General features: G+C 38.0%; 1 long non-coding RNA gene across 1 annotated transcript in view; it reads left to right on the top strand.

The window, feature by feature from the left end:
* The first annotated feature begins 14,470 nt into the window (after positions 1-14,470).
* LOC140527789 (uncharacterized) overlaps positions 14,471-15,015 on the top strand; it is a 63,948-nt gene continuing 63,403 nt past the window's right edge. The window contains exon 1 of the long non-coding RNA XR_011974920.1: positions 14,471-14,604. This is a non-coding gene — a long non-coding RNA (uncharacterized lncRNA). The remainder of the gene's footprint in view (positions 14,605-15,015) is intronic.

Raw genomic sequence — 15,015 nt, 5'->3', positions numbered from 1 at the left:
TAATCTAGATTCATGGTTCTCAGGCTTTGAATGATTCTCTTTTAATGTTAAAGAGAAAAAGAAAAGAAAAATTTCAATCTCCCCTGGAGGCCTTCCATAGAAGAAGTCAGAGAGAAATTCCCCATTCATATCCAGACAGAACTAAATAACCATTGAGATTTTTTAAAAATTCCAAACCAAGATTCTGTGATTCTATGTTAAACCCTTGCTCTCACTCAGTTAATTAGGAAATCTAATGATTGGCAGGTTTCTGAGTATTCCATTCATGTTCCTAGCCAATCAATGGCTACTTAACTTACCTTTCCTAAAGAAAAATAAGAAAATACATTAAATAGATGTATATGCATCGAATCACAACCATTCCACTGAACATGCAGGTTATCTCCAAAGTTCACAAAAGATAATCCCTTTCCTTAAAACTAAGGGAAAATTGCCTTCACAGGTATCCCATGAGGTTATCTTATAAAATGCTTCTTCTAAGTCAAGATGAACCTATCCATCCATCAATGCCTTTTTTTTTTGAGACAACTGATGCATTACTATGAACTGCGGTGTTAATAGCTTCTAATGACAATGTATTAATAATAAATCAGTAAATATATATGCATAGATAGATCTTGAATATTTTTAAAGTGTTGTGTATAAATTATCTCATTTGGCCCCACAGTTTTGTTATGTAAAAGCTAGCCTTATTTCCATTTTCCAGTTGTGGAAACTGAAACTTGGAGAAGATAAGTGACTTGGCCGAGATCACCCAGCTATTGTCTTCAAGACTGGATTTGAGTTTAGGTCTAATTAACTTCAAGGCTAGTACTCTCTCTATCATATAATGCTGTCTCTAACTTACACAATTATGGTATACTTCTAGAATTTGTGGCCTAGAATGGATTTCATCAATCTATTATTTTTTATTTCATCAATCATTATTTTACAGATGAGGAAAATAAAGAATAAAGGGTTGAATACACTTCCTCTAAGAGATTGTTCCATCCTGTGAAGCTTCAGTATAATAGTTTGCAAGGACTCATGAGATGAGTTCAAGAATTGGTGACAAGGAAGTTGACAAGGTTGACAAGAATAGGATTCAGGGATAAAGAGGAGTCATTTATTTTTAAAAGTTTACAGGCTTTAAAAGTTTTGGTAGTAAAAGTTCTCCAAATTGGCAGTTTTGAAACATTGAATTAGAGAGCCTCTGGGTTCACAGCATTTGGAGTATCAGTTCATACCAGGAACAGCTTTCCAGTGATTGCAAAGTTATGATGTCAATATTCTAGAAGGTTCTGTGACTTCTTTCATGTAGACATGCCCTCCAATGATGTAGATTGTAGTCCTTCCATGTCTTCCCATCCTGTGTGACTCATCCATTTCCTCAATAATTTCTCCAACCTCCTCCCTCTCCCAGGTCCCCACATACACAAAGTATTAAAGACCTCCTTCTAGTTTTCTTGTTACTATGTGGATAAGAGAAGATAAGGTTCCTTCTAGCTGTCTTGATACTGTGCAAATAACTTGTCATGTGGACTGTGCATTAGTTCTACCTCACTTTGAACATGTGCCAAGCCCATCTTTTTTTCCCCTGGTCATTCATGTGTCTATTGACATCCCTTACACCATTTCTCTCAGGTTATTTCCCATTTGTATATGCTGCAGCTTGCTCACACCCATTAGGTACTTCTCCATTGTCCTTTGGGCGATCTTCAATTTCAGTTCTTCAGAGATTATGGTAATTCCATGACTCTCAGGTATACAACATCACCAGAAGAATACTAGGTTTTAAAAGCTGGACCTTTGTTTCAAGAAGATGTTCAGGATCATTTAAGACATTGTGCAAAATGCAGAGGTAGAACATGAAATAATAATAAAGACACCAATATCTGAGTCATCTGTATCTCCTTCTCATCCTCACTCATCACCTAATACTTTGCCTTGTCAAAAAAGTCCTGCTTTTAATCACCTAGAAGCAAACTTTCCTCTTCATTGTTGAACTCAGTTTCACACACCCAGAAAAAAAAATTGAAATCAGTGAAAGGTATTTTTGTTTATTTGTTTGGTTTGGTTTGCATTTTTAGAAGGTTCTTAAAATACTTGACCCTGCTTACTGTTTACTGGGAAAATATCTAAGTATGCCATATAGCTAGCTAGCATGTTTTCTCCACAAAAGCCAATCCAACAGGGATACCAGCTGAAGAAGCAGGGTGAGAAGGGGGGTTAAATTTTCCACTCTGCATTTTTCTTTTGAATGGTATCATTTTTGGTCTTTAAATCATAAGCAGCTCTGGGCAGGAGCCCTGTTATTTGTTTTGGCACCAGGGGAGTTATTGTATGGGCTGTGTATGCTTCCAGAGCTCTAGGAACAGTAAATAACAATCATGGGAAGGGGCAGTTTGATGACATGAGTCAGTTGAAGACAGGAGGCACTGTGGTGGCTTACCCCAACTGTAAGACTCACATTTCATGTCAATTACTGCACAGGGAAGGTAGATTAGGCAAGAAGGGAAAGGGCTTGCTTTCTTCTTCTTCAATAACTTGATTAAGTTGTGATGCCTCTGAAAGAGAAATGTGCTTGGCTTCTAATGGGCTTCAGTCATGCCAAGTGGTGGGGGGAAAGCAGAGACAAGGCCAACTTGGCCAAGACTGTGCCCTCAGAGCATTTTGCAGCCAAGAACAATCAAGAGGAAATAAGCCCAGCTTAAAACACTTTCCCTGTCATCTTAACTCAGCATCTTTCCACTTTGCTAATTCCACCCATAACAAGGTGTGTGGGTGTGTCACTTGTAAGGTGAAAACTGACCCTTAGATGTATTCTGGGGGCCCCACAGCTATTTTTCAAGGCTCTTTGAGAAAGGCTTCATTTCTGGTCCAATCTGAGAAGCATTTTTAAAGTACCTACTCTGTGTCAGAGACTGTGCTACTGCAAGTACTATGTAGATAAAAGTAAGGCATTTTTATCTATATAGTAAAATGTAAAAGTAAAAACAAAAAAGACTGACTTCAGAGAGCCTCAATTCTATGGAATGGTGGAATACAGTATGAAGATAGGTAGATAAGTACACCTGTGGCAATCTGAAGTGGGAAAAAGCATGACAAATAGGACAGTAGCCAAGCTTTTCTGTGTCATGGACTCCCTTTGAAAGTCTGATGAAGCCAAAGAACTACTTCTCATAATAATAATTTTAAATGGATGAAATAAAAGACAGGTGTACAAAATAACCCAATTATATTGAAATAAACGTGCATTTGTTTTTCTATCTGAGTTCATGGACCCCCTGAAATTTATCTATAGTCCACTCCAGCATCTGTGAGTCCTAAGTTAAGAGCCCCTGAACTGGAACATTTGGAAAGGCTTCCCATAGAAGGTGGTACCTGAGCTGAACCTTGAAAGAAGCCAGGAACCCAAATTAAGAGTGAGGAGAGAATTCCTTCTCCTGAGGGATGGCACAAAGTCATAAAGGCAAGAAATAGAATATTGATTTTGGGGAGCAGTAAATAGGTCACTTCTACTGGAAATCTGAGTTAGGAGAAGGCCAGTAACATGAATGAATCATGGAAACAGGCTTTTCAAAGGGAATCCCCATCGAAAAATAAATGTCTCACTAGCAAGAATTCTCACATAGCTCTAGATTCATTTTTAGGATTAAATGCAAATGATTCTTAGAACAGGATTTTTGTCTTTTCTCAGGTGTGACAAGAGTGAATAAGACCTCCTTATCATTAACAAAATGTCAATAAGAGATAGATAATGGGCAATTCCCATCCCCAAGTTAACTCAAACTCAGAGATAAAGCATTGTTGGGCTATTTTTTTTTCCAAGAACAATATATAGTCAAGCAGACATGGAGTCAAGTTCAATCTCTGACACTAGTTGTGTGACCATGGGCCCATCTCTTAAACTCTTTGTGCCCCTAGGAAACTCTGAGACTATGAGGCAAAAAGTGCATAGGTTGAAAAGCAAAATAACGTTGATTTTATGCTATATGTTGAAAAATGAAAAAAACACATTGAAAAATAAAATAACACTGATTTTACACCATACTCAGGTTTTATATAAGCTAGATTATTTGGGGTCAGGGGAAAAGAAATAGCTTCAAAATTCCTAAAGGAGTTTGGAAATAATATGCATAGAGATGATATCAAGTGTCTTGAAAGTGAACGAAATATCTGGAAGAATGTGGAGAAAGAGCAGAGCAAACAATCAAGGACTGAACCTTGATGTATACCCCAATTTAGGCAGCAGGTGAAGGATTAAAGCCAAAGTAAGAGGAAGAGAAGGAACAACTCAAGAAATAAGAGTAAAATCCTTAGAAGGCCTTAGAAGGAAGTATTTTTTGTCTTTAAGGCAGAGATCTATACTGATACATTCAGGTTGTCAAAAAAAAAATCATGCTATAGTGAAAGGTTTCCCTGGCAGAGGGTCCTGTTCCTCTTGCTGGTGACATGATTTTCATCTCTCTTGGATTCAATATCTCTCCAAAAGATGAAGCAGTTGAACTATTTGAATTCTAAGATACCTTCCAATGCTATCCTTTTGTTATCTGGAAAGAGATAAAAATGCTAAAATGAAATAAATAGGTACTTGGTGCAAATGAACTGAAATAATAAAATCAAGATGACATCTAGGTTGTTTTGTCAATTTAACATTCCCTAATCTATCTACCCTTCACTTCTTTTCTCCCAGTTGAGGCCCCCCATTCCCATTTTCGGGGGTGCGGTAATGGTGATTTAGTGGGAAAGAATGGATTTAAGTCCAAAACAGAATTATCTCCAACTCCAACTTCCCTATAAATCCAGAGATAAAGATGTTCTAAATCCAGAATTGCCTGGATATTCTAAAAAATCTTTCCTGGACTTACATTTGAAGGAAAGCACATTCTTTTCAATTGTAGCAGATTTTTCATATGCTTGGGATGGTTGGAAAACTAAACTTATCAGTCACAAATTCCAAAATCATTAACAATTTGTCCATCATTTCAATTACATCAGCATTCAATTCCCTTTACACAACACTCTTTCTCTAGTTCACACCCTCACCCTTTATGCCCCTCTTTCCCTTTAATATTTGACATGTCAGTCATGATACAAGTGACTGAAAAGAAAGAAAATTAATGTTGCCTTGCCCAGTGCTTAAAGTCGGATAGAAAAAGTACTCCATGTAGTCACTCACCTGTACTCTGACCATCTAACCTCTTGTCAATCCGACTTCAAAGAAGAGAAGATATTTAGATGATACTATTCAGAGCTGTAAGAGACCACAGAAACTATTCATAGACTTTATATATGTAATAAAAATAAGAGCTAACATTTACATAGCATAAGTCAGGTACTATTTTAACACTTTACAATTACTCTCTCATTTGATTCTCACAAAACTACTGGGAGTTAAGTGCTATTATCATCCCCATTTTACTGATGAGGAAACTAAGCCAATACGTGATGTCACTAGGTGGCACATGGGGCAGGGGAGAGAGTACCCAGCCTGAAGTCAGGAAGACTCATCTTCATGAGTTCAAATCTGGTCTCAGACACTTACTAGCTGTGTTACCCTGGGCAAGTCACTCAATCCTGTTTACCTCAGTTTCTCATCTGTAAAATGAGCTGGAGAAGGAAATGGCGAACTATTCCAATATCTTTGCCAAGAAAACCCCCAAAATGGGGTCTTGAAGAGTTAGACATGACTGGAAAACAACTGAACCTAAGGTAAACTAAGGTAAAAAACTAAGGTAAATAGCAATTAAGTGACTTATCCAGGACTACATAGGTAGTTAAGTGAGGCTAGATTTCAACTCAGATCTACCTTATTCCAGGCCTAGCACTCTATCCACTGAACCATCTAGCTTCCTTTAACTTTTAACTATTTGCCTTTACTTTGAATCTATGCTCCTCCCATTGGACCATGGTGGAAAGGATGGGTTAAATGATCACTCCTGAATTCTTTGGAAACGCTAAAAAAAATGATAGGACAGATTTAGGACTTGGGGACAATAGAGCATCAACTCGAGCTCTTTCCTTCCTCAAGAGAAATGAAAGGGATTATTCTCCCTAACTTCTGCTTACTCATTTTTCTCACTAAAACCATATAGCAATAGAATCTGCTTAGAAGTTTCAAACCCCTTTTACTTAGGTAAGTTTAAGACTTCATCCACCCCACCCCGAACGGTTTTGTCGTCAATGTCCCAAACGTTGACTTTAATGTCAGGTGATTTTAGTTTGATATGTTCTTAATACACAAGAGAATTGTATTCCCTCCTAAGAGTATTTAATCTTTTATTACCTCAAATGGCTGATTTTTATTGAGGAGAAAGGGAGGGGAACGATTGTGCCAGGTCTTTTGCAACTGTTACACAAGTTTTTTTAATTGTGTTCCTGCATTTGATAGTGATTTTGTTAATCCTGAAATAAGTTTCGTCTGTTGAACATTCATGTCCTATATTAGCAACATCAAAGGGCCTCGAATTTTTATGACATTCATCTCCAAAAGTACATACCCAATCACAGCAAACAAGAAAGGCAAATCTAAACAGAAGACATTCAAAGCAAACCAGAAGAGACTTCAGAAATGGATCGCGCTTTGAACCAGTATGGAATAATGAGCAAAAATATCTGTCTTATGCTACCTCATGCTGAGTACTCAGACAAGACAAGCTTAATTTATTTATACCTTTTAACCATTTCCCTTGCGTTAAAATTCAATATGCTCTCATGTCTTGCAGAGGAGAAGAGAAGGGTTGAAGATGAGAGAAAAATTTGGGGGTGGAGGAAAGGAAGAGAGTTGAGTTTGAATTCTTTGCAGATCTTCAGGTATTTCAGAAGGTATGAGTACCTGCATCCCATCTACCAAGATTCACACCTATTTCCCAAAAAGAAGAACAAAAGACTTGGAAATACAAAAAACCCTTACCTTTATGGCCCTAGGCTTTTCCATGGTAAAAGCCATAAAATTTGGAGAGGGTACACTGTTTCTTTTATGCTATTTTATTGTTACTATTCAGTCTCATTTCAGTCATGTCTTACTTTTCCTGACCCCATTTGGGGTTGTCTTGGCAAAGATACTGAAATGATTTGCCATTTCCTATTTCAGCTTATTTGACAGATGAGAAAATGGAGGCAATCAGGGTTAAGGGACTTGCCCAGGGTCACACAGCTAGGAAGTATTTGAGACCAGACTTGACCTCAGGAACACTCATCTTCCTGACTCCAGGCCTGGCACTCTATCCACCGAGTCATGCAGTTGCCCTCTGTATGCTGGAATAAGTGACAGAAGAAACAGTATTTAGGAGATGAACTAGTTAAAATATCTAACACTCAGTTCACAAAAAAAAAAGAAAAAAAACCACTTGACATGCTCTTAAGTTTAATGTGCAATATTAACATTTTCTTCATCATTTTCTTAAGTAGGGACAATCAACAAAATATAAATGAAGTGTTAATTTGTAGTGTTTGCCACATTTTTTTTTGGAGGGAGGAAGGCAAAGCGATTGAGGTTTAGTGATTTGCCCAAGGTCACAGAGCTAGTAAGTGTCAAGTGTCTGAGGTTAGATTTGAACTCAGGTCCTCCTGAGGAAGACCTCTATTCACTACACACTATTCACTGCACCACCTAGCTGCCCTGTTTGCCACTTTCCAAGGTATAAATGCTTACACTGAGGTTTCAATAATGGGTTTTTCTGAGCCAGTTTGAGTTATGGCTCCAGCACACCTCTGATCCAGGTTACATATGATCAGAAAAGGAGGTAAGGCACAGAGATGATAAGAGTGGGGGATAATAAGAGAAAACCAAGTGCTCTGCTAGTACCCACAGAAGGTAAGACCTTGAGGAAGGCCTGAAACATGTTTGTCTGGAATCCTAGATTTAGTTAGAAGAGAATTTGGAGGTCACTTAGTCAAAACCTTCATTTGACAAATGAAGAAACTCTGGGGAGGGATACTAAGTGACTTGCCCAAGGTCACACACATAGATCCTCTGTGGGCAGTGTCATGGGAGCACATGAACAAGAACCATGCAGGCTGAGAAGTCATGGATGGGTTGAAATCTGCGTGACTGAGGGAGTGTCTCCACCAATGAAATCACAGACTACATGAAATACTCTACTAACATATAAATAGAATCTTCAGGAGCTCCCAGGGTCAAAGAGAGTCTGAAAAGAGATAGGGACAGATACTCCCCGTGGCTCATCTCATCAGGAAAGGATGTGGGGTCTAATTATACCAGGATTCAGTCAGCCCTGTACATAACCTGCTTTAAGTCACTAAAAATGTCCCTAGCTCACTCCCTCCTATCCCCCCCAATATAAAAACTCCCTTACCAGCTTCCTATGGAGCCTAAAATTCTCAACCTCCTAGTTTATTAATATAGTGACACCATATTTACATAGAACTCTAAGGTTTTAAAAAGTATTGTCCTCCCGCAAACCCTGTAAGGTAGACATTAGAAGTATTATAATATCCACTATACAGATGAGAAAACTGAAAACTTAAGTAACTTTTCCAGGGTTATATCACTTACAAATAAGAGTTAAGGCATTGTACGTCCAGAGGGCCCAACTTGGAATGCCAATGTGCTCCCTGGAGAAGTAATTCAAGCCAGTGTCCTTCAGCTTCTTTACCTAATTCAGTTTATTATAGGAGCTAGCCAGTTTTATAGAAAAGTCTTAAGAAAATAATAGAGAGGGCAGAAGACAGGAGCATAAGTCTTACAAAAGGAGAACCTTCTGCTGCGGGGAAACGACATGAAGGCATTGGACATGTGCCATCTAGGGCAGTCTCAGGTCAGAATCAGGAAACTTCCTTTGAGGAGCAACTGTTGTTCGTTTCTTTGAATTTTTGAATGTACCAGTAGTGGTGGGAAATTAACAGTGAAGTCCCTGGGCAGGGCAAACTGTAGCTCACTGCTGATGAAAATCACAATACCATGGAGGTTGGGTTGGTTTGGTTTCTCATAATGTAGATCCATGGTAACCTCAGCTGAGACTTCACTGCTTCTTACTGATCTCTTTGTTCATCCCTTATTAATTCTCTATTCAATTCCCTACAAAGGCTATTAGAGCAGATTCACATGGAAAAAGGTGAGGGGGGTTGATCCTGGGAGGAGTTGGTTGACCATAAACTTGACATAAGCCAATAGCATGCTGTGTTTGAAGGCTAAAAAGGCTAATGAGAGTTTAGCTGGATTAATAAGAATATAGTGACCAGATAGGGGAGATAATAGTCTCATTGTACTTGACTTTGGTCAGATTACATCTGGAGTATTGTATTTAATTCTAGGAGGCACATTTTAAAAGGAATTCCACTTCACATACACAGAAGGAAGACCAGGATAGTAAAAGGTCTGAAAAATATACTACAAGTAATAGGGAGTGAATTGGGGTTGCTCATTCATTCTATAAACATTCATTAAGTACCTCCTCTCTTTGTCACACTATGCTGGTGGTTGTAAGTTTGTCTTTAAGTGAGGAGTTGCGGGAGGTGGGGGGAGAGCCTGCAGCCTGGGGACCACATGTAGCCTTCCAGGTCCTTGGATTTGGCCTTTTGATGGAGTCCAAGTTTTACAAAACAAATCCTTTTATTAAAGAGATAATAAGGGAATTTGTTCTGTGAAGTTTGGATTCAAAGAGCCTCACTTGAGGACCTAGAAGGCCATATGTGGCCCCCAGGCTACAGCTTCCCCACCCCTGGAGTAGGGAATGAACAGAGAGCAGATAAACACAAGAAGAAGAACTGAATTTTCAGGCAAAGTACATGAGTTCAAATCCCAACTCTGCCACTTACTACTACTAGTTGTGACTTTAGACAACCTATGTTTTTTTTTCCTTTGGGTCTCAATTTTCTTATCTATAAATGAGTGCCTTGGACTAGATGCTATCTAAGGTTCCTTTCAGACCTAAACTGTAATCCTAATCCAAAAGTACTCACCTAAAAATAGTACAAAAATAAGTAAATATATGAGAGAAGACAAATAAAATTCTATGTGAGGCCTAAGTCAACATCAAGGTCTGACAAAGATCATGGAGAAAAAGGAGAGGTGAAGGTCTGACAAAGATCATGGAGAAAAAGGGGAGGTGCCACAGGACAAAAGAGAAAAGAAGGCTTCACTTTTCAAAAAAAGGGAAGAGAATAGGACCAAAAAACCAGGAAGAGAATTGCAGGCCAATGAAACTAACTTCAATTCTTGGCAAATTTTCAGAATGCATTTGTAAAGGAAAGGATGGTGGTGATCATAAAGAGTCAACATGACATCAAGAATAATTTATACCATATTCATGTCATTTCCTTTTTTGACAATTCCGATTGATAACCAAGGTCAAGGGAATGCTGTAAATACAGTTATCCCTTCCATATTGTGGGGGTTAAAGGTGCAGCGACCCCATGATGTGGAAAAGCCATGTAAAAATATGTATCATCTGCTGGCTTTTGTGTTCTTTTTACAAACTTGAATTTTTAATTTAATTTTAAAAAATCAATTGTGTATATTTATGATGTTAGATAAAGTATGTTGACATTATACAGTACTATACATATATTTTATGCATTTCTGATATTTTCTAAACTTTTTCTGCGTCATCTGCTGACTTTCATGTATTCTCTGTGGCTTCTGCAAAAGTCCACAAATATCACCATTTAATTTCTTATGCTAACCCACAGTATCCTGTGAGAGGGAAAGTCACTATGTGGAAAGGATAACTGTGTAATTTACCAGATTTTAGTAAAACTCTTTATAAAATCTCTCATACTAGTCTTGTAAAAAAAGAGAGACATAAGGTAGACCAATGGTCCCTGGTTTTTTTTTTAATCACATCTTCAAAAAAGAAATGTTGAGTATTTACCATTAAAATAGGAATATTTGTTTATAAATTATTTCCTATATATGAATAATTATATACATTATTAAATTTATGCAAAAATAAACATTTAAAAAAGATGCAACGAAGATCAAATAATTCAACACCAAAAAATTTTATTTATTATTAACGCAAAAACCTTTTTTTGCCTTTGCAATACATTTTTATTAATGATTTTTAGTGAACATTTATTGATTCAGCAAGAAGCAATGTAGGATAGCAGCTAGAGATCTGGCCTCTGTTATCACTACAACTTAAGTACAAGTTCTGCCTCTGATAGACAAACCTCTTGGAGCTACCACACAACTCTCTGACTATGAAATTGCACAGGAGCTATTGATCTGTCCTGGTGGAGAGAGCTTCTTCAATTGGGAACTCCCCAGTTGAACTCCCTCTCATCCAATGAAATGACAGGTCCCTTCAATCGAAACACCCAAACAACAAAACCAACTCAGTTTCTTTATCTGTAAAATGGAAATAATAATTGCCACAATACCTACCTTTCTGAGATATACAAAATGTTACATGTACATTAGGCATTCTGCAAACACACAAATCACAGTTGTGATTACCATCTTCATCATCACCATCTTTATTATTAGATTTGTCAAGGGAATGGGTAAGAGGTAGAAGACACTTAAATGAATTTTGATGGCGATAGAGGTGACCTGAATTGGGGTATTCCCTTCAGTCATAGAAAATTCCTGCTTCCTGTATCTCACATAACACTAATGTATCCTCTTCCCACACAAATCAGGACCAGCTTCCTGAAGATTGCAAATCATTGTCTCCTTTCTCTTTTCATGCTGAAGGAATTCCTGAAGCTAACGGTTGAAACTAACCATTGTATTCCCCATTTGCAAGCCTACTGCCGCCTCTCTAATACTCACTGGACTAGACTAGAAGGTTAGACTTGGAAAATATGTTAGAAATTACAAACTCCTCAGAAAGAAGGGTTTGAAGAATTGAATCTGAATCCTGGCTCCCTACTCTTTGTGTGACCTTGGGCAAGTCATTTCACTTTTAAAATGAAATTAGATCTGATATTCTCCAAAATCCATTCTAACTTTAAATGTATGAGCCCCCACATTTTACAGATAAGGATCCTGAAACCCAGAAAGTTAAAGGATTTGCCTAAGGTCACACAGGTAGTATGGCAACATTGCTCACAAAAGAGTGGTTAATAAATGCTCAATGACTTAAAAATGGCAGATTCAGGTCTTAAACATAAGTCACAAAACTGTAGATATAAATAAATGAACTTTCTTGATGATTCCATTGCAAGCTTTCTATGGGGTTAGGAATATGCAACTACCATCTGCAGCAGGGTTAAATAGGCCAAATCATCACTATTGCCATCAGAATTCATTTAAGTTTGTTCCACCTCTTACTCGTAACCCCCCTTGACAAATCTAATAAAATAGTGATTGATGATCATCATCAAACATCATCATCATCAATCATCATCATCATCATCATGGAAAAATTCCTGTACTGGAGTCAAGAGGCTTGAGTTCTAATCCAGGAACTGGTGATTAGTGAGCTTGGGCAAGAGATGACTTTGGTTGCTTGATTTTCTCATTTGTAGGATCAGGAGTTTAGAGTAAATGATTTCCTTGGATTTCTTTCAGTTCCAAAATACTTTGATAAGCAAGCAAAAAATTATTCGCCTATTAGATGTACAACAAGCCTTTTTCTCAGATCTATCCTATCCTACTTAATAAATGACTTTGATCTCACAGAATTATATAATAGAAGAATTAGGGTGCTAAGAGGGATCTTAGGGCTAATCTAATTCAAGAGAGGATTAAAATTCAATACTTCTGACTACCTTAAAAAAAATAACTTCTAGGACTGTATCCCAAAGAGATCATAAAAATAGGAAAGGGTCCCACATGTGCAAAAATATTTGTAGCAGCTCTCTTTGTGGTGGCTAAAAACTGGAAATCAAGGGGATGCCCATCAGTTGGGGAATGGTGAACAAGTTGTGGTATATGAATGTAATGGAATGCTATTGTGCTATAAGAAATGATGAACAGAAAGACTTCAGAGAGGCCTGGAAAGACATATATGAACGGATGCTAAGTGAAAGCAGCAGAACCAGGAGAACTTTGCACACAGCAACAACCACAGTGTGCGAGAAATTTTTCTGGTAGACTTAGTCCTTCATAGCAATGCAAGGATCTAAAAAATGCGCAATGGATTCTTGAAGCAAAATGCCTTCCACATCCAGAGAAAGAACTATGGAATTAGATAGCAGAATGAAGTAGACCATTTTCTTTAGCATTAAGTTTTGCTTTGTTTTATGGTTTCTTCCATTCATTTTAATTCTTCTATGCAACATGACTAAGGTAATTTAATTAATTAATTAAGGTAATTTAATTAAATTAATGTATTTAATAGGAATGTATGTGTAGAACCCATATAAGATTACATGCCATCTCAGAGAGAAAGTGGGGAGGGAGGGGGGAAGGAAGGGGAAATAATCTAAGATATATGGAAAGTGATTGTAGAACACTGAAAACAAATAAAATAATTAATAAATAAATAAAACCTTTTCTCTACAAATTCTCAGTAAGTATCTATATAGTCTGTGCTAGAAAATTTCCAGTGACAGTAAACCCACACTGCCTCCTGAATCAGTTCTATTTCCTTTCCATTTAGAGCTTCGTTAGCAAGTTTTTCCTTATATTAAGCCTAAATTTGTCCCTTTGCAACTCCCACCTACCACTCCTGATTCTATACTCTGGGCCTAAGTAGTACAGGTTTAGACCTTTTTTTGGATTGTGACTGCCGTTCAAGTATTTTAAAACAGAACACTATTGTTGGCCCGTGGTATCTTCTCATCTTCAGGATAATATGCCCATTTCCTTCATCTAACCCCCACAGTGTATACTGGTAACAGCTCAAGTACCTTCTTAAGCCTAGATGCAATTGTTTTACTTCAATAAGCTGGTTATTAGTTGATACCCTAAGGGTTAGAGAGTTAAATCCTCTCCTAAAAATGACTTTCCTTTTTTTTTTCAAGAGGATCAGGCCCATTATTTAGTCTCTAGGATCCGTAGGAAATTCATGAGTCAATATTACAGTCGACCTCACCCTAGATTGGATTCCCATAGACAATGGCTTTCAAAGAAGCAAGCCTTCAACATATTGGTGTAGATTGATAGGATATTGAAGATGCAACAGTTCACCATTTACAGATGAGGAAACTGAGTTTGAAAAGAGTTTGAAAAGTGACTTGTCCAAGGTCACAGAACTATGACTAGAAGTCTCCTGATTTCCATCCTGGTGTTTTTTTGTTTTTTGTTTTTTCCCTACAATGCCATATTGTCAATAACCTCTTTTTAGCCTCAGGAAAAGTCTTTGAAGCAAATGACTGGAACCACCTGGCTGGAGAATCACAAACTCTGATCTGCTCTCAGGCTTAACTCTGCAGTTTGGCAGTAAGTTAGATTCAAGAATTCATGAAGGTAGGGCGGGGCTGGGACCAGAGTAGGGGTTTCCCTGCTGATTCTCACAGGTGGAATGCATTAGCTAACAAGTCTGCACCAGTGTCAGGAAGGTAAGGGACTACGTCCGGTTGTTCAATGACACGGAATCATTCATTAAGTAATGTTTCCTTTGTCACAGTTCCAAACAAATCTTAGGCTAGAGATCTGCACTCCATCCCAGGCAGGTCCTTTCTCTCATGGAATCTCTTGATACCTGGGAAGGTTACCTCCTTCAGACAGGACAAGTCACCCTCAGGATCTGCCAAAGCACATCCCAGGTAAATTATATCTCCTCTATTCCACCGACAATTTTAAGTTGAAAGGGGTAACTTTCTCCAAACTTTTGGGGGTGGGGGGTGAGCAGAGAGCAAACCTGGGGAAAGAAACCCCTAAAATTTGCCTATGGAACAGCCTGGTGCTTTGCTGCATAGCCAATAGACATGAAATCTACTTCAGCAGCTAAACCTCTGGAGTACTGCCAGCCTTTCGGAGATGGGAGAAGGAATCTCAGGCCCCTTCCAACCTGGGGAAGCTACCTGAAAACAGGAAATTCTTGGACAAAAAACTGTAGGCAGAGGAGTGTAAAACTCTAAATGAGCCCTCCCAAAACCCTGAGGGTCAAATCGTAGCATTTATAGCTGGAGAAGGCTGTAGAGATACTAACATCTCTGATAGGGAAATGGAGGTTC

The sequence above is a fragment of the Notamacropus eugenii genome, chromosome 1, assembly GCF_028372415.1.
Source record: "Notamacropus eugenii isolate mMacEug1 chromosome 1, mMacEug1.pri_v2, whole genome shotgun sequence".
NCBI lineage: Eukaryota > Metazoa > Chordata > Mammalia > Diprotodontia > Macropodidae > Notamacropus > Notamacropus eugenii.
The sequence above is the reverse complement of the archived record's forward strand: the minus strand, read 5'-3'. Positions and strand labels throughout refer to the sequence as shown.